Source organism: Pteropus medius, unplaced genomic scaffold, assembly GCF_902729225.1.
Source record: "Pteropus medius unplaced genomic scaffold, Ma_sr-lr_union100, whole genome shotgun sequence".
Lineage (NCBI taxonomy): Eukaryota > Metazoa > Chordata > Mammalia > Chiroptera > Pteropodidae > Pteropus > Pteropus medius.
In genome coordinates, this window is record NW_024346822.1 from 247497 (window position 1) to 266997 (window position 19501).

General features: G+C 35.9%; 1 pseudogene; it reads left to right on the plus strand.

The window, feature by feature from the left end:
- Positions 1 to 1205: 1205 nt before the first annotated feature.
- Positions 1206 to 1324, plus strand: LOC120613998 (uncharacterized; annotated as a pseudogene).
- Positions 1325 to 19501: the final 18177 nt, after the last annotated feature.

A 19501-nucleotide genomic window follows, 5' to 3' on the forward strand; every position in this document is an offset into this window, starting at 1 on the left:
GATTGGGGGTACGAGAACAAGGAGATACCTATTTTAATCTCATTTCTGTCACCAAGTTAGTTGCACATGCAACATTCAGCAAGTTATTTAATTTTCCTTGGCTTCAGTTACTTCATCTGTAAAATGAGTGATTTGGCTTGGATCTGTAAAACCATTATTGCTTTATTGCCTTCAAAAGTGCAATTGTATCATTCTAAACAATGAAGAATTGACCAGGGAATTATTTTTTTCTAGTAGGAAAGAAAAACATAAGACAGACCTAATAGGCACTTTGAACGTAAGAATCTATTTGGCTCAGCCATTGATTGAATATAGAGCACAAGTGGTGTTGTCAACAAGACTTCCAAACTTCGAAGCAGAGAGAGAAAAGACAATGTCGTTAATTCGATGGAAATGGAATTCAGCACAATAAACTCATTTTGGTAGAAGAACTTGTTAAGTTTATTTTTGGATGCTTGTCTGTGGACAAAGTAGCTGTGTTGTACAACTCCAAGAGGCAATATTTACATGGTAGTCTATGTAAATGGCTCCCCTCGCTTTTGAAGTTGTATTGCACAGTCTGCATAGCCGTATACAAGAGTCTTAACTCTGGACATCCAGATGTAAATGTTCAAAAGATGACTGGGTATGAGTCTGGTATTTGGGAAGGAGGATGCCTGGGAAATGTTAGCTTGAAGGTAAGTGGTTAGAAGTGGATAATCCGTAGAAACCATATATTGAGAAAGAAATGCATGCTGTGAATAGAACCAAACACTCAACTGTAATCAGTCGGATTCTTTCAAAATGCCTATATGAGAATATTACAAATATTTGTTTTATAGTAGTAAGGCTATACGCTCTCATTCTGTGCATGACGGTGCATAAAAAAACTCTCTGTACGGAATCTTTTATGGTATAATTACAGATTCCTCACTTCTCTAAAAATCAGATGATTCTAAAATTAACAAGAAGTAATATGTCTACATGTCAAGCATTTGGATGACAATGAAAAAAATAAATTTATTTCCCAGCAGATTCTTCCAAAAGTTTTACTCTAACAAAAAGAAATTAGGTTATAAAAATAGGCAAAGATTCCGATGTTCTTATCTTCTTAGATAAAATGAGGAACTCTTCCTAAATTGTATTTATTCTCATGTATTCACTCTGCACATTGTGGTCATAAATCTTTCTGGTTGATGGTTAGTCTGTTTAAAAAATTTATCTTGGTCTATGGACATGCCACCCTGAACGAGCCTGATCCCGTCTGATCGCGGAAGCTAAGCAGGGTCGGGCCTAGTTAATACTTGGATGGGAGACCACCTAGGAAGACCTGGTGCTGTAGGCATAAAAAAAAATATTTTATACTCGCTTTGGCAGCACATATATTTTTTTTAAAAAAGTCTCTTGTGAGGATGCTAGTCTGAGAATGAATTATGAGACATAAAATTGAAATTTACTATTGAGAGGACCACCTGTGTTACTTTTGAGTTAATACAATGGATCTTTGTGAACTCTTTCTAGGGGATACATGGTTTGACTAAATAACTGAACAATATGAAGAAAACAGGTATTTCTAAACGTATATTTTCTAACTAATCTTGACTTTCAATGTCAAAGTGTGATTCTTCCGGTCTGTTTACCCATCTACTCATTAATTCATAAAATCTTTAGGTACTGAGCCAGTGTATGAACCAGGTAAGGAAATAAACTTGTTATGTTATAAACAACTTATTTCTACTCAACTTATATTACCCAGCTTAATCACATTTAAAGCCATAAAAAGATTTTTTCCAGTTTCCAAAAATTAACCCACCTTCAAAGAACTACTGAGAAGAATCAAAACAGTGATCCATAGACTGTGAAGATATTCTTGAAGTCAAGACCCATACAGTTTTTTAATGCATAATTTATATTCTTTTTTTTCCAGTTTTATTGAAATATAATAGACAATTAGTTACTCATATTTACATTGCACAATTCAATGAGTTTTTTCAGTTATAGTTGGCATACAATAATAATATACCAGTTTCAGTTGTACAGCATAGTGATCAGAGATCTTCATAACTCACAAAGCAATACCCCACTAAATTTAGTATCTTCCTCCCCTTACATATTTATTACAACATTATTAACCATCTTCCCCATGCTACACTCTATATCTCCATGTCTATTCTGCAACTATCCATTTGTACCTCTTAATCCCTTTGCCTCTTTTTTCATCCCCCAATCATCCTCCCATCTAGTAGCCCTCAAAATATTCCCTGTATCTGTGAGTTTATTACTGCTTTTCTTGTTGCTGTCGTTGTTTATTTTGTTCTTTAGATTCCACTTATATGAGAAATCTTGCGATTTTTCTATTTCTCTATCCGACCCATTTCATTCAGTAATCTGAAGTGAGCATCTTGTAGACATCATATGTAGGGGTCTTGTTTTCTTATCCATTCAGCCATTCTATCTTTTGGTTGGAACATTTAATTCTTTCCTATTTGAGGTACTTGTCGATAGGAATGTAGTTATTACCATTATTTATTCCTGTTTTTGATATATGTTTTTTCTTAAGAAGTCCCTCCAAAATTTCCTCTAATATTAGCTTGGTGTTGATGAATTCCTTTATCTTATTTTTGTCTGGGAAATTCTTTATCTGTCCTTTGACTCTGAATGATAGCTTTGCTGGTTAAACTATTCTTCGTTTTAGATCCTAGGTTTTCATCAAGTTGATTATTTTATGCCAAGCCCTCAGCTGCCAGTGTCATGGATGCTCCCTTGTAGGTAACTACCTGCTTTTCTTTTGTTGCTTTTAAGATTCCATCTTGGTGTTTAACCTTTGGCATTTTAATTATGACGTGTCTTGGTATGGGCCTGTTTTGGTTCCTCTTTCTTGGGACTCTCTAAGCTTCCTGGGGTTGTATGTCTATTTCCTTCATCAGGTTAGGGAAGTATTCCATCATTATTTCTTCAAGTAGCTCTTCAACATCTTGTGTTTCTTCAGGTATTTCTATGACATGGATATTTTTATATTTAATAGTGTCCCATAAGCTCCTTAAATTATTATTATAGTCTTGACTTCTTTTTTCCTGCCATTATGATTGAGTGTCCTTGGCTTTCTCATCCTCTATATTGATGGTTTGATCCTCTTCTTTATCCACTCTGTACATTCCGTTTTGCATACTATTCACCTCAGATAATGTGTTCTTCATTTCTGACTGGTTCCCTCTTATAATTTCCATTTCGATTTTTATGTTTTTTATTTCTTTGTTAAAGTTCTCATTGAATTCATCTGCACTTCCCCCAAGTTAATTGAGCATCTCTATAACCAGTGTTTTGAACTCTGCATATGTTAGATTGTTTGACTCCTTTATTCCTGGATCCTGTTCTGTTCTCTCATATGGTTTCTGCTTCTTTGTCTTCCCATTTTGGCTGCCTTTCTGTGTCTGTTTCTATGTACTAAGTAAAGCTCCTAAGTCTCCCGGTCTTATTAGTGTGGCTTTGTTTAGTAGGTATCCAGTGGCACAGTCCTGAGAGTGGTTCAGCTGCAGGCGAAGTTTAGCCCCAGCCTGTGTCTCTCTGGGGCCACCTGTTAAGATTCATCGAGCAATTTGCAGATGCTGTGCATATAGTTTCCTCAAGAAACCACACCAGAATCTGAGGCCAGCTGCCACTAGTGTGAGTCTTGGCTCTGCTCAGCAAGGAGCACCTAAGTTAACTGAGGACATACCTGGATGTGGCTGTGTGGGGCCACAAGTTGGGGGAGGTGGAGTTTCAGGGAGTCCTCTGGGCAGAGTGATCTCTGTTATCCAGTTGATGATGTCTCAGCTATGGCGGCACTGTGTCAGCATACTGGGAGCGGGGAGGGCTCAACAAAGAAGCAACGAATACTGCCAGCACTTCTGTCTGTGAGAGATCCTTGCCTCTGGCCCTCATTCTGACAACTCAGTGTCTCCCTGTAAGGCCTTGGTGGCCTCCATGCAGCCAACCAGGCACTGGTGTGCAGAGCAAGCAGGTCCATCACCATGAAAGTCTGCTCGTGGTTTTAAAAGGCATCTGCAGCTGTGGCTTGCCACTATCGTAGCCTCTGTCCCACTCAGCTGCTCGAGACTGGACAGCTTCACATCCTGGCTCTGTCCTACCTCCTCCTATTGCAGGGTGATTTCTTCTCTCCCTAGTTGAAGGGCTTGTTCATCTAGATCTCAGGTGACTTCCCTTGCCGTTTGCCCTGTTTCTGTCACAACTGTGATTTGGTTGCAAGAGGGATGATCAAAGCTTCCCTCATCTATGCCATTTTTTTCTCCAAGGCCATTACAGTTTTGCAACAATAAGGGTATAAAGTTGACCAAGATGTATCCTTCGAAGAATTGTTATTTTTATAAATAAATTAAGTTTCATGATTTGATTATAATGGCTGCATAGTTTTGTGGAAAGAACATGGAATTTGTATTAGACTGAGCTCATTTTAATGACTGACTTTACCTCTTAAACAGATGTATGATCATGGGCTACTTGTTTATTTTATTTTTCAGATTTTCTTTTATTTCTAATTTTTAAACATGGAAAATACATATAACATAACATTTACTATCTTAACCATTTTAAAGTAGTATTAATTACATTCATATTGTTACACAACCGTCATCACCATCCATCTCTGTAACTCTTTTCATTTTGCAAAACTGAAACCATGTACCCATTAAACAACAACTCCCTGTGACTCCCTACTCCCTACTCCAAGCCCCTGGCAACCACCATTTACTTACCTTTTTTTTTTAATCTTCCCTTTTCCCCTATGTCCCAGCCTCTGTACCTCTTGCCTAATGATTTAACTAGAGTAACTTGGCAAAGAGAACTTAAGCCAAACAACCCATAATCAGCATTCTACCCTCTGCTACTATGAGTTTGACTTTTTCTTTCTCTTAGATTCCATATATAAATAATAGAATGAATTTTTTGTGTGTGTCTGGCTTATTTCACTTAGTGTAATATCCTTCAGGTTCATCTATGCTGTTGCAATGTCAGAATTTCCTTTTTTTAAGGCTATGTTTGTGTATCTTAGCTATTGTGAATAATATTACAATGAAAATGAGCATGCAGATTATCTCTTCAAGAAAGTCATTTTATTTTCTTTGGGTATATATTCAGAAGTAAGATTGCTGGTAGTTCTATTTTTAATTTCTGAGGAACCTCTATACTGTTTTCCATAGTAGCTATACTAATTTACATTCCCACCAACAGTATACAAAGGTTTACGTGCCAACTTTTTATCATCTCTAAGACTGTTTCATCGTGGGATTAAATGGGGATAATACCTACATCATAAATGTTTTGTGAGAATCAAATAAATGAAAAGTATTTAGCGTAGTGCTAAATATACACTATTTGAATAAAACATTATTCTGAGGCAGTCCTATCAGAGAGTGTAGTCTGTTCCTGGAGACTTCCCACTGATGCCAAGGACAGCTTCCTTTACAAAAGATAGAAGCCCAGGCAAGGTAAGAATTGTCACAGAGTAACACAGTCCTCATAAGTGATTCTTGGGAATGATGGTGGCTAAATGTCATCTGCACAACTAGATAAAATCAATCCCTAGTAGTTCAGCAAGTGAAGAAATTTAATTGTATTCAGTATTTAATTTCAAATTATTGTTTTAAAGAAATACTGAAGACAGGTACGGTCTAAATCTTGTTCACTGAATTATCATGTCATGAGATTATTGCTTAGAATTTGGATTAACCCACCAGGTCAGTCAACTCCTCCTGTCTGCTTCATAATGATAAATAGTCCATGTAGTTTTCCTTCTGGCAATGGCCATCCTCATTTATAATGTCTTATACAACCAAAGACAAAATACTTCAATGAATTCGATACTAATTATGTGGTCAGCTCAAGGTTTCCTGCCTACAACCTGACTCAAATGCTGAGCAGATCTGCTACATCTCACTTCAAAAAGATAATTAATCTTGGAATCATCCCTTTGAGCTCTCTCTGTTCTTATATTCAGATTGGACTGCCATATTGTATATTGCTTTATGAGAGGGAGAGAGAGAGAGAGAGAGAGAGAGAGAGAGAAGAAAATGTAAATTGTCATGAGAAGCATCTGAATCATTGTCATTGTCAGAAGCTTAAGTGTTTAAGTAAATGGTTTATAACCTTTTGGGTGTCGAGGAAGCTCTCTAAGATTCTGTGGAATTTCCCCAGAAATATGCTTATGTACAAATACGCAGGAAATTTCACATTCCATTTCAAATAGTTTATGTACTTCATAAAGTGTACCCATAAGCCCCAGGTCAGTAGTCTACAAAAATGACCTTCCCATCATTAAATTCAATCACATCATCTGCATTTCATGTGATGCTGATTTGAGAATCATTTAGTTAAAATTTCTGACTTATCTTACAGTTCTTTTATTGATTTTTTTAGTGTTCCACATGGGACTTTCCTCTGTCCCCACTTTCTCTGGGTGAGCTCACCCATTCTTCAAGCATCAACTGCCCTCTCTATGAGTGGTTAACTTTTTCTTTCCACACTTGGGAAACTCATAAAAGTTATAAAACCTCTATCTAGAAACCCACACAGATATGTAAATCCTCAGTTTTCCACCCAGCCTTCAAGGAATTCATGTGCTATTTACAGTCCCTCCATGGACCCATGATTAGGAAACCCTTGGCTTAGAAGGAACCAGATCTCCATGTATGAAATGGATTGGTGCGTTTAGCATTTCTACTTGGTTCTTAAATTTATTATAGTGGTTAGTAGAGACAAGGTTTGAACTTTTAAAGACCTATATAATCCAGCCTCAGATCCTTCTGCTTTTAGCTTCACTGTAGAAATCCTGATCAAATCTCTAATGTCAAAAATGTTGGTGGCTTACCTAGAACTGTACAGAGCTCAATCTGGTTCAACCTTTCACAGCACTGTGAATGAGCAACCAGGTACAGGCCTTGGTCCTCTGTGCTCAATTGGGGACTATGTCAACTTGTTTTATTACTATATTCAAACATGAAGGAAACCCAGTCTTTTTCCATTAAAATAAGTCCTTGAACACAGAGATCAATAGAACAGAAAAGAGAGCCCAGAACTAAATCCATACCTATTTGGTCATTTAATCTATGACAAAAGAGGCAAGAAAATACAATAATGTAAAGACAGTCTATTTATTAAATAGCATTGGGAAAACAGAATAGACTCAAAATGGATTAAAGACTTAAATGTAAGACCTGAAACCATAAAACTCCTAGAGGAAAACATAGGCAGTAACCTCTGATATTGCTCTTAGTAATATTTTTTTCTGCTATATCTCTTTGAGCAAGAGAAACAAAAGCAAAAGTAAACAAATGGGACTACATCAAATGAAAAAGTTTTTGTACAGCAAAGAAAGCCATCAATAAAATGAAAAAAAAAAACAACCTACTGAATGGAAGAAGATATTCACCAAAGACTCATCTGAAGAGGGGTTAATATTCAAAAGTTATAAAGAACTCATAGACCTCAACACCAAGAAAAACAAACAATCCAATTCAAAAATGGGCAGAAGACTTGAAAAGAAATTTCTCCAAAGAGGACATACAGATGGACAATAGACATATGAAAAGATACTCAACATCACTAATCAGAAACACAAATTAAAATCACAATGAAATATCATCTCACATCTGTAAGACTGGCTATCATCAATAAATCAATAAACAACAAGTGTTGGAGAGGATGTGAAAAAAAGAGAACCCTCAAGTACTTTGGTGGAATTGCAAACTGGTGCAGCCACTATGGAAAACAGTATAGAGGCTTTTAAAAATTAAAAATAAAACTACCTTATTACCTAGCAATTCCACTTCTTGGTATTTATCTGAAGAAAATAAAAACACTCATTTTAAAAAATATATGCACCTTTATGTTCATTGCAGCATTATTTATAATAGCCTAGATATGGAAGGAACCTAAGTGCCCATTAATAGAAGATTGGATAAAGAAGAGGTGGTACATATATACGATAGAATATTGCTTGGCCATAACAAATAAAATCTTACCATTTGCAACAACATGGATGAATCTAGAGGGTATTATGCTAAGTGAAATAAGTCAGACAGAAATAGACAAATACCATAGGATCTCACATATATGTGGAAACTAAAGAACAAAATAAACAACAACAACAACAACAACCAGAAACAGGCTTTTAGATACAGAGAACATTTTGATGGTTATCAAATGGGAGGGGCGTTGGAGGCGCTTGGTGAAAAAAGTGAAGGAATTAAAAAGTACAAATTGGTAGTTACAAAATAGTCATGGGAATGTAAAGTACAATATAGGGAATATAGTCAATAATATTGTAATAACTATAGTGCCAGGTAGGTATCGGACTAATCAGGGGGATCACTTAATAAGTTATATAAATGTCTAATCACTATACTGTACACCTAAAACTAATATAAAATAATATCGAATGTTAACTGAAATTGAAAAATAAAAATAAAATAAAAAAATAAGTCCTGGAGATCTAATGTACCATACAGTGAATATAAACACTATTGTATTATAATCATCAAACTTGCTAAGAGAGTAGATCTTAATTATTCCCACCACAAAAATGAAATGCTAATTATGTGACGTGATAGAGGCACTAACTATTGCTACAGTGTCAATTATATTACAATACATAAATGTACCAAATCAACATGTTTTATACCTTAAGTTTATACAATGTGATATTCAAGTATATTTCAATAAAAATAGCATCTTTCTGGGTTAACTCAGTCCTTTTGGATAATTCTCAATATTTCAGTGTTTCAACTCTCCACCTCTATATCCCTCTTCACAGAAAACGGCAATAGAGAAAGAGCAGCCCATTGACATGGGCATACTTGTGTAGTTCTTCATTGGCTTCTACATCAATGTCCTCAGCAACCCTGTCCCCCCAAGGCTTGGCACTCTGCTGGCATCTTATGATGAAATCCAGGACTTGTCAAATGTAGAGGCTATGCTCGCAGCTCATCTAGGTCCAGAGTTCTTCACTACACTGTTGACTTGGTCCCACCCTTCCCCCTGATGCCTTTCTGATCTTCTGAATCTCACGTTTTCTATCCTGCCCCTGAATGAGGCTGTCCTGCCCCTGAATGATACTATCCCCTGGCAACCTCTGCCAGGGGATCACTTTGCTCTTCATGGCAGTGGACCCATGGCAGGCCTGCTGATTATCGACATTCAGTTATTTTTCATTTCCTCCACTGGAAATATCTGGAAATTTCTGGATAAGTCTATACCAGGTAGGAGCTGAGGGAGATATAAGTCTCTTTCTCTGCCTAGATATGCCTTGTCTCCATTTCTCTTATGTTATGATCATTCTTTGTTAGTGAAGGAGCACTCAGAAAGGTGGTGTCTCAGAGTTTCAAAGACCAAATTGAGCATAATTCCACCCTGTTTTCAATTTCCTCCCTAAACTTTCTTGGAAAATGTTTGTCAAATTTTCACTCTCCCCCACATGTTCTACCCTTATGATGGTGGGGTGGGTGGGGGCAGGGTGTATGGCCTCTTATTCTTCCTTTCATCTTTTTCTCTCTCTCACATCAGAATGCTTCACTTTTATTCCTGATGGCATATTCTTCACCTTTATCATATTCTGAGCTCTCTCAATCTAGTAAAGCTCTAGAATGCCATTCAGTCAGGCCTACTTTTTTAAAAAACAGCTTCATTGTTGTATAATTTACATACCATAAAATACATCTATTTTATTTAAATGGACAGTTTGATGACTTCTTAGTAAATTTGTAGAATTGTGTAACTACCATTATGTTTTCAGTTTTAGAACGTTTTCACTATCCCAATAAAATTGTTCACACTCATTTACAGTTAATCTGCTTTCTCACCCCCAGCTCCAGACAACCACTACTCTGCTTTCTGTCTCTATAAATTTTCCTATTTTGAACAGTTTGTATAAATGTAATCATATAATATGTGGCTTTTTGTGCCTGGTTGCTTTTAATTAGCATATTGTTTTGGAAGTTCATCCACATTGTAAGATGTATCAGTACTTCATTCCTTTATAAGGCTGAATAATATTCCATTGTATGATTATACCACATTTTGTTAATCCATTCATCTGTTCATGTAAATCTGGATTGTTTCTAAGCCTGCTTCTACCTCAGGGAGTGTTCATCCGCTGTTTTCCCCACCTGGAACTGTCTTCCCATGGATAGTATGTGACTTGCACCCTCACTTCCTTCAGGTATTTCCTTAAATATCACTTTCTCAGTTATGTTTTCCTGAATCATCCTATTTAAAATAGGCCTGAAGTACTCTTTATTTTGCTTTCTTGCTTGTGTTTTTTTTTCTCTATATCATTTTTCGCCATCTAACATACCGTCAAATGTCATCTTCACAAGAGCATGAGTTTTGCCTTTATTGTTCAGTTCTATATCCTCAGTGCTCAAAATAGTACCTGACATATTATAGGTGCTCAAAAAATAGTTATTGAAAGAATAACAAATTTTATTCAATATCAGTGCCGTCACATGCCCAAGATCAATGATCAGAGAAATTAGGACAAAGGGGATGATGAGCAAGAAAAATGAATGTAAAGGAAAGAGGGAGGCAAAGCCTCTCATAGCACTCCTTCTTCTGTGCATTATTGTGGAGACCTGTAGATAAGGTCTACAGATCAGTGAAAATATGAAAAAATTATTTTTCACTTACATGAGGCAAAATCAGGGAGCCTGGTTCACATTAGAGGTCACTTCAGTTTACTCTCAAAATAGATCAGCAGCTCAAAGAATACAAATGAGATAAAGATATCACAGTTGACTTGGCTGCCCTTGGCTTTCCTTGCATCTCTCCGAGACATGCTCTAAGATCTGTAGACTAAACACCCATACTGAGAGGAAACACCAACCAGATTTGTGGAGGTGTGATATTTGGGCCTGCACCTGTATTAGGTACCCAGAGACATTTTATACTGCTATAGAAGGCAAAAATTCCCCTATTCGATAAGTCACAGCACCCAGGCCCAATTTCTATGCTAGGGCCCTGAAGTTCTTGCTTGCCAGTACTGGGACGATCTCTGCTTTTCTTTGCCTGGAGTACAGGATATAGGAGTTTTCCATTTTGATCCTCAGTGAGGCCTCTTTTGGTCATGTCTAGCCATGGCCAACAATACCATACAAAGCTGATATGTGATATCATATCGGCAAGAAAAATAGAAGAAAGGCAGATGGATTAAAAATATATAAAGGTAGGCTTAAGAGGCAGCAGCCAACACTGGTGACACAAAGAGTAAAACTATAGACATGGTGGCTCAAGTGAGAGTGTCCTTGTGTGAGCCGAAAAGGTGGAAGAAGAGACTGTCAGAGTTCTTGACTATTGTTTGTGGGGGAAGATGAGGCTGAAAGCATTGGTTCATGTGAATAAAAACATCAGAAAATGAAAAGACCATCTGGAGTTTGAGGAGTATTTCACTAAGAAATTACAGGACTAATCAAGAAAGTTCTTGTGCCAGTCCCTGTTCACTGCATGGCTCCCTTCACAGTGTTAGGCCTGCCAGTGTGGACATTTGACATAACCCTCAGGAATTACAGTCAGAAGGCGGGTTGCCACCAGAGAAAGAAAGGTTGGACATGATCAATTTAGAATTATTTGATACTTTTGGGTTTTAGTGACTCAAGTTTAAAAAAATAGAAGATAGTAGTTAGAGGCTAGCTTTCAAGCCACCAGTTCACGTAGCAACACAAGCTCAGAAAATGTCACACATTTTCAGGAACCTTTCAACCAATATTATGAGAGAAAAAAATAAAGAAGAATTTGATGACCATAACAAATTCATGGGGTCCTATTAAAACGGAGTGAAGTTAAGAGGGTCAAGAACAACCAAAAAGTCACAATTTGAGGAATAAAAAGAGTTTAGCACCTGAATAGATGACTCACATCCTAGAAAACTTGTAGATGAAGCAGTCAAAAGATAACAATGAGTTCTGCAGAGTACTGACTTAATAAGGAATTTATAAATACTCCCTATGGGTTTATTATTGCTCATAGGGAATTTATAAATATAAATGTGAGTAATAAAGAAAAAGACTGTGTGTTCTTCAGTCATAGTCTCAAGCAGTAAACAGGCGCCATAGAAATGATTTTAAGCCACCAATCCCAATGAAAGCAATATCAAAATTGAGAAGTGAAGCTGGTTATATTAATATTATCCTTGGTTTCCTCCAAATTTTCATATGAGTTAGTGGTGCCAAAAAGGACATGATGAGGCAGTGGGTGAAGCAGGGCTCCTCCAGACACCTAAGCAGGAAAGGTCCTTGTCCCTTGGATAAATTTTATATGCAGAACCAGCTCCAAATCAAACACTTAAAATGTACTGAAGTGAAAATTCTTAATCAGCAATCAAAAAATAAGGGTATTTTTAAAAAATGACACTGTTTTCAAGAACAACAATATGATGTGTGAAAAGAACATTGGCCTAAGAATCCAAGCCAGTTCTATTCCTGGCCAGTTCTATGTCTGCCACAGTTATGCACAGCAGATGATCAACATATGATGCTCCCTCCTGAGCCTAAATGGTCATGTCAAGATCAAAATAAGGAAAAACCTACATTCTTACAGAATCCAGGGAAAGGAGCCATCCAAATGACAAAGACTTTGCGTGATAACTGCATCCATATCCTATTTGTTGTTTAGTGATATTACAGTTGAAGTGTCCCTTTTCCCACTTCATTAGGAATCTTACACTATTGACTCTTTTTCTCCTTTATCTTCAATTTCCTGTGATCTTCTGGCTCATTCTCATCACCATTTAAATAGACTCCAGTTTCTCCCATCTTATTAAACAGTGCTGAGACCCTCTATGCTCTTTTCTTATCACTGGAATCTTCATTGTGGGAGAAAGAAGGTACAGATATAAGACAAATATAAGATAAATGAGGTTAAGCATAAACCTTGTAGTCTTATGTCTGAATGTTAGAGGAAATGGTTCTTGTTATAAAAACTGAACAACTGAAGAAATAAAAGAATTTCTATTCCTTTATTATAGTTCTAAGCTCCAAGCAGTCAACAAAGAACCATGGATATGGTTTGAAACCAATGAAAGTGTTATCAAAGTTAAAAGGTAAAGCTAGTTAGATTAGCACTATCTTTAGTTTCCTTTATATTTTCCCATTTTCTTTTGTGCTTCAAAGTATCTTTCCTTTGCCTTGCAATTAAGAATTGTGTGGTTCATGGGAATATAAAATAATGAGACTTATTTTCCCATGTGAAAAATATATTCACTAAGGAGTTTATGCATTTTGCTTTGAGTCAATATTTGCACAACCAGAAACCTGAAATGGTTCCTAAAGTGTCAGTCTGTTAGTCTGTGCCAAATAAGATAGCTAAATAAACATAACCAAAGCAATCAAAAAGAGACAATTTTATGGCAGCATATAGGCATGTTCTGGTTGTGGAGAATAACAGGTCACTATAAATCCATACTTTACTTGAAAATCAAAAGTATGAGCTATGTCTAGATATTTGATTTTCAGATTATATCCAAGTTAGGTCTTTAATTTAACAATCAACACTCTAAATCCTTATGTCATACTACCTCCATTCTCATGTCACTGAATTGCAGTGATGTAAATGCAATGCATATTTTTCATAATTAACCACACTTAAAAATCCTGGTGCAAAGCATATGGGCTATTGTCTTTTGGATGAAATATCAGATACAAAACTTAGGTCAGAAATGCACGTTCTCAGATTTATTCCCAGAAAAAAACATAAACTCAAAATGGGGAGCAATCAATACAGTTTTTTTTTCCCCAATTGCCTTTGCAAAGGATATATGACGAATTGACGAAAAGTTGAAATGTAGCATCATCTACATTATAATGTATAGTTTCATCTTGAAGAAACGGTTCATACATTGGAAAATAAAGATAGCTATATATCATATAATAGAGTTCCGTACATGTGAAAGAGATTTATAAAAAATACCAAAGCGTATGTGACTTCATCACTTTGCATATTCCATAAAATTCTGGAACGGTTTTGATTAATCAAGAATGAGCCAAAACCATGAAAAATGAACTCAGAGACTTGAAAGTTAAGATAGTAAAGACTATAATTAAACAATTTTTATTGTGCCTTGATGCAGTTACTATGAGTTTTACCTGTGTGTATTTTTCCTTCAGCGTTGAGCAGCCATTCTGGTAGAAAGAAATTCAATTCTCAACACTTGTGCTTCCTAAAGGATAGAACAAGACAAAGAGATTGCGCCATCTTGATTTTGGATTATAATGAAAGCTATTTAAAGACTGTCTTTGAGTCTCATTTTACATCTTTTTTTCCTACATGCCTCTCTGTTCATACGATGCTAACTGCCTCAGTCAGGCTTGGTGAGATTGGCCGAGTTCACAAGGCCAAGAACTAGACCAACCTCAGGAATATGATTCAGGCAAGTAGTTAGTAAACATCAGGAAGATTACAGAAACCCAGCCATAGTTACTAAGGTTAATATGCAAAACTCCCATCTCCAGGAGCACTTTGGGTTGGGAGTCTCTAGTTCTGGAGAAACTGGGTGCCAAGCAGACACTCAGACATAAAATAAAGTATATTTGTAGGAACTGGAGTGCAACTCAAGTAGTTTTATCAATAACAAGCACATCAGAGCCCTATTACCAGAGCAAAATGTAGAAATAAAGCAGGACCATCAAACAGACTAACTTTATGAGTGGATATCTGTGGCCCTGATTGTGGCAGGGGAGGCCTGCTAGGCAGAATTAAGTAGATCATTGCTCACTAACTGTCATTTGTTTTAATACAGGAGTTGCAAAATATGGCCTGCTGCCTGTTTTTGTATGGCCCACAAGCTAAGAATGATGTATATGTTCTTAAGTTTAAAAAATCAAAAGAAGAATAATATTTTAATGATGCATAAAATTTATGAGATTCAAATTCCAAGGTCCATAAATGAAGATTTATTGGAACAAAGCCATACCCTAGTATTTATTTATTGTCTGTGGCTGCTTTCATACTATATTGACAGAGTTAGTGGTCATGACAGACACCATAACTCTGGTGGTGGTCATGACAGACAGCCAGCCTCAAGTATTTACTATCTGGATCTTTACAGAAAATGTTTGCCAACCCTAGTTTAGTGTATAAAATCCAGTGATACACAGAAATGTTATAGCGCAATAACTAGTGCCTGACGTTTAATTCCTTAAGAAGCTGTACTCAGTTCTGGTAGAAGTAAAAATCATAGCAGAGAAAAGTTAGCAATCAATGAACCATATGATACCAGGTCCTACCATCAAATATTTAGTCTAATGCTTTTTCATACCCCAAATTCAGGACCTGATCATACCATGAATAAAGCCGAAGTTTTCCTCATTCTTTGAACTCTGATTTGATGTGCTGCCCATAATCTTGAAAGCATAGTCCTAGAAACAAATTAGTCCATAAAATTTCAGTAAGACCCTTTCCAAGATTTTTTCTATCCTTTTTCTTCTTCATTCTGCTGAGGTTTCAGCATGCAACTTGATCCAGTCTATATTAATTATAAGAGTGAATGAATCATAGACAATTAGAGCTGAAAGTTACTTACAGATGAAAAAATCAATTAGGAGGGCCACAAAAGGGAATATACATATCAATTCAGTCAAAGAACTAAAGACAAGTAGCCATATACTCTCCAAAATGTGCTTTGGAAATAAAAACTTAAAAGTAGCAAACCGTCTTTGTATTTTTTTAATTTTTATTTTTTAATTAGAGTTAGTATTTAATAATATTTTATATTAGTTTCAAGTGGACGGTATAGTGGTTGGAAATTTGTATAATTTATGAAGTGACCTGCTCAATAAGTTCAATACCCATCTGGCGCTACACATAGTTATAACAATATTATTAACTATATTTGCTATGCTGTACTTTACATCCGAGTGAATATTTAGTAACCAAAAATCTGACCTTCTTAATCCTCTCACCTTTTCAACCAACTCCCACCATCCCCAAATCTGGCAATCACAAGTTTATTTGTTCTTTGTGTCTATGAGTCTGTTCTTTTGTTTGTTTATTTTGTTCCGTGGATTCATATAAGTGAAATCATATGGTATTTGTCTTTCTCTGTCTGACTTATTTCACTTAGCATAACACCCACTAGGTCCATCCATGTAGTCACAAACGGTAAGATTTTGTATTTTATTTATTTACTTCCTTCCTTCCTTACTTACTGATTTTGATTAAGTTTATTGGGATAACACTGGTTAATACAATCGTATACTTTTCAGGTGTACATTATAATTTGACTTCTATATATTCTATTGTGTGATTACCACCCAAAGTCCAACTTCCTTCAGCTACCCTATATTTGATCTCCTTTACACACTTCATGCTCCACTTCCCCTCTATAGTTGACCCCCTTTACCCCATCTACCTCTCCCCTCTTTGCCCAACCCCTACCCTCTGATAATCAATAGTCCATTGTCCATGTCCATGAGTCTCTGTTTGTTTGTCCTGTTCATTTGTTGCTTTTAGGTTTATATCCCACATATAAGTGATATCATGTGATTTTCAACTTTTTCTGTCTGGCTTATTTCACTTAACATGATTATCTTGAGGTCCATCAATGTTGTCGCAAATGGCAGTATTTCATCTCTTCTTATGGCTGAGTAATATTCCATTGTATATATGTACCACTGCTTCTTTAGCCAATCATCTATTGTAGGACACTTCAGTGGCGTCCATGTCCTGGCCACTGTGAATAATGCTGCGTGCAAATATCTTTACGGATATGGGTTTTCAAAACTTTGGGGTAAATACCCAGTAGATAAATTGCTGGAACATATGGTAGATCAATCATTAGTTTTTTGAGAAAACTCCATACTGTTTTCCATAATGGCTGTACCAATTTGCAGTCCCACCAGCAGTGTATGAGGGTTCCTTTTTCTCCATAACCTCTCCAACATTTGTTATTACTCTTCCTGTTGATTATAGCCATTCTAACAGGTGTGAGATGATATCTAATTGTGGTTTTAGTTTGCATTTCCCTGATAGCTAGCAATGTTGAGCATCGTTTCATATGTTTGTAGGCCATTTGTATGTCCTCTAGGGAGAAATGACTCTTTAAGTCCTCTGCCCATTTTTTGATTGGAATGTTTGTTTGTTTGTTTGTTGTTGTTGTTATTGATTCGTATGAGTTCTTTGTATATTTTAGATATTAGGCCCTTATAAGTGGTGTCGCTTGCAAATATATTTTTGCATTCAGATGGCTTTCTCTTTACCTTGTTGATAATTTCTTTTGCTGAGCAGAAGGTTTTTAGTTTGATGTAGTCCCATTCATTTATTTTTGCTTTTACGGTCCTTATTTTTGAAGTCAAATTCATAAAATATTTTTTAAGTTCAAGGTCTTTGAATTTAGTTCCTACGTTTTCTTCTACGTATTTTATTGGTTCCAGTCTTATATTCAGATCCCTGATCCATTTTGATTTAATTTTAGTGTGTGGTGATAGACAACAGTCTAGTTTCATTCTTTTGCAGGTGGCTATCCAGTTTTCCCAGCACCATTTATTGAAGAGGCTTTCCTTTCTCCACTGTATGTTTTTGGCGTTTTTGTTGAAAATTATTTGCCCATATAAATATGGCTTTACTTCTGGACTCTCGATTGTATTCCACCGGTCTGTGTGTTTGTTTCTCTGCCAATACCATGCTGTTTTGATTACTTTCGCTTTGTAGTATAATTTGAAGTCAGGCAGAGTGATGTCTCCAGCCTCATTCTTTTTTCTCAGGATGGTTTTGGTGATTCGAGTTCTGTTTCATACAAATCTGATGATTTTTTATTCTATTTCTCTAAAAGATGCTGATGAGATTTTGACGGGGATCGCATTAAATCTGTATAATGCTTGAGGTAATAGGGTCATTTTACCTATGTTGATTCTTCCAATCCAAGAACACGGAATATCTTTCCATTTCTTTGTGTGTTCTTCAATTTCTTTTAATAAGGTTTTATAGATTTCATTATACAGGTCCATCATATGTTTCGTTAAATTTATTCTTAGGTGATTTATTCTTTTTGTTGCAATTGCAAAAGGAATTATTTTTTCCACTTCTTTTTCTGACAAATCATTATTAGAGTATAGGAAAGCTATGGATTTTTGAACGTTGATTGTGTATCCAGAGACTTTACTGTATTTGTTTCTTGTTTCTAGTAGAGTTCTTGTGGAGTCTTTAGGGTTTTCTATATAGAGAATCGTGTCATCTTCAAATAGTGATAGTTTGACTTCTCGTTTTCCTGTTGGATGCTTTTAACATTATTCTTTTGTCTAATTGCACTTGCTAGGACATCTAATGTCATATTGAATAACAGTGATGATAGTGGATAGCCTTACCTTATTCCTGATCTTAGAGGGAATGTTTTCAGTTTTTCACCGTTAAGTATAATGTTGGTTGAGGGTTTGCCATAGATGGCATTTATTATATTAAGGTACTTTCCTTCTATACCGATTTTGTTAAGTGTTTTCATCATTATTGGATGCTGTATCTTGTCAAAGGCTCTTTCTGCATCTATTGATATGATCATATGACCTTATCTCTTATTTTGTTTACGTGGTGTATCACATTAATTGATTCACGCATTTTGAACCATCCCTGTGCCCCTGGGATGAAGCCCACTTGATCGTGGCGTATAATCTTTTTAATATGTTGCTGTATTCGGTTCGCTAGTATCTTATTTATGATTTTTGCATCTGTGTTCATGAGAGATATTGGTCTATAGTTTTCTTTTTTTGTGTTACTTTTACTAGATTTTGATATCAGAGTAATTGTGACCTCATAAAATGAGTTGGGAAATATTGCCTCCTTTTTGATTTTTTTGAAAGAGTTTGAGGAGAATAGGTATTAAATCTTCTTTGAATGTTTGGTAGAATTCACTGGTGAAGCCATCTGGTCCTGGACTTTTACATTTTGGTAGGTTTTTGATGATTGTTTCAATTTCCATACTGCTGATCAGTCTATTTAGATTTTCCAGATCTTCTTGATTCAGTCTAGGAAGGTTGTATTTTGCTAAGTACTGGTCCATTTCTTCTAGGTTATTAATTTTGGTGTTATATACTTTTTCATAGTATTCTTGTATGATCCTTTGTATTTCTGCAATCTGTCATATTTCTCCTCTTTCATCCCTGATTTTGTTTATTTGTGTCCTTTCTCTTTTTTCTTTAGTGAGTCTAGCCAGGGTTTTTCAATTTTATTAACCTTCTCAAAGAACCATTTTTTTTTGTCATTGCATTTATTTTTTCTATTGTTTTTGTTTGTCTGTTTGTTTGTTTGTTTTCAATTTCATTTATTCTGCTCTACTTTTGATTATTTTTTTCCTTCTGCTGACTTTAGGTGTCATTTGATCTTTTTCTAGTTTTTTAAGGTGAAGCATTAGGTTGTTTATTTGAGCTCCTTCTTGTTTTATAGAGATAGGCCTGTAATTATATAAACTTTCCTCTTACGACCACTTTTGCCGTGTCCAAAAAGTTTTGATATGTTGTACTATCATTATCATTCATTTCTATGTATCTCTTGA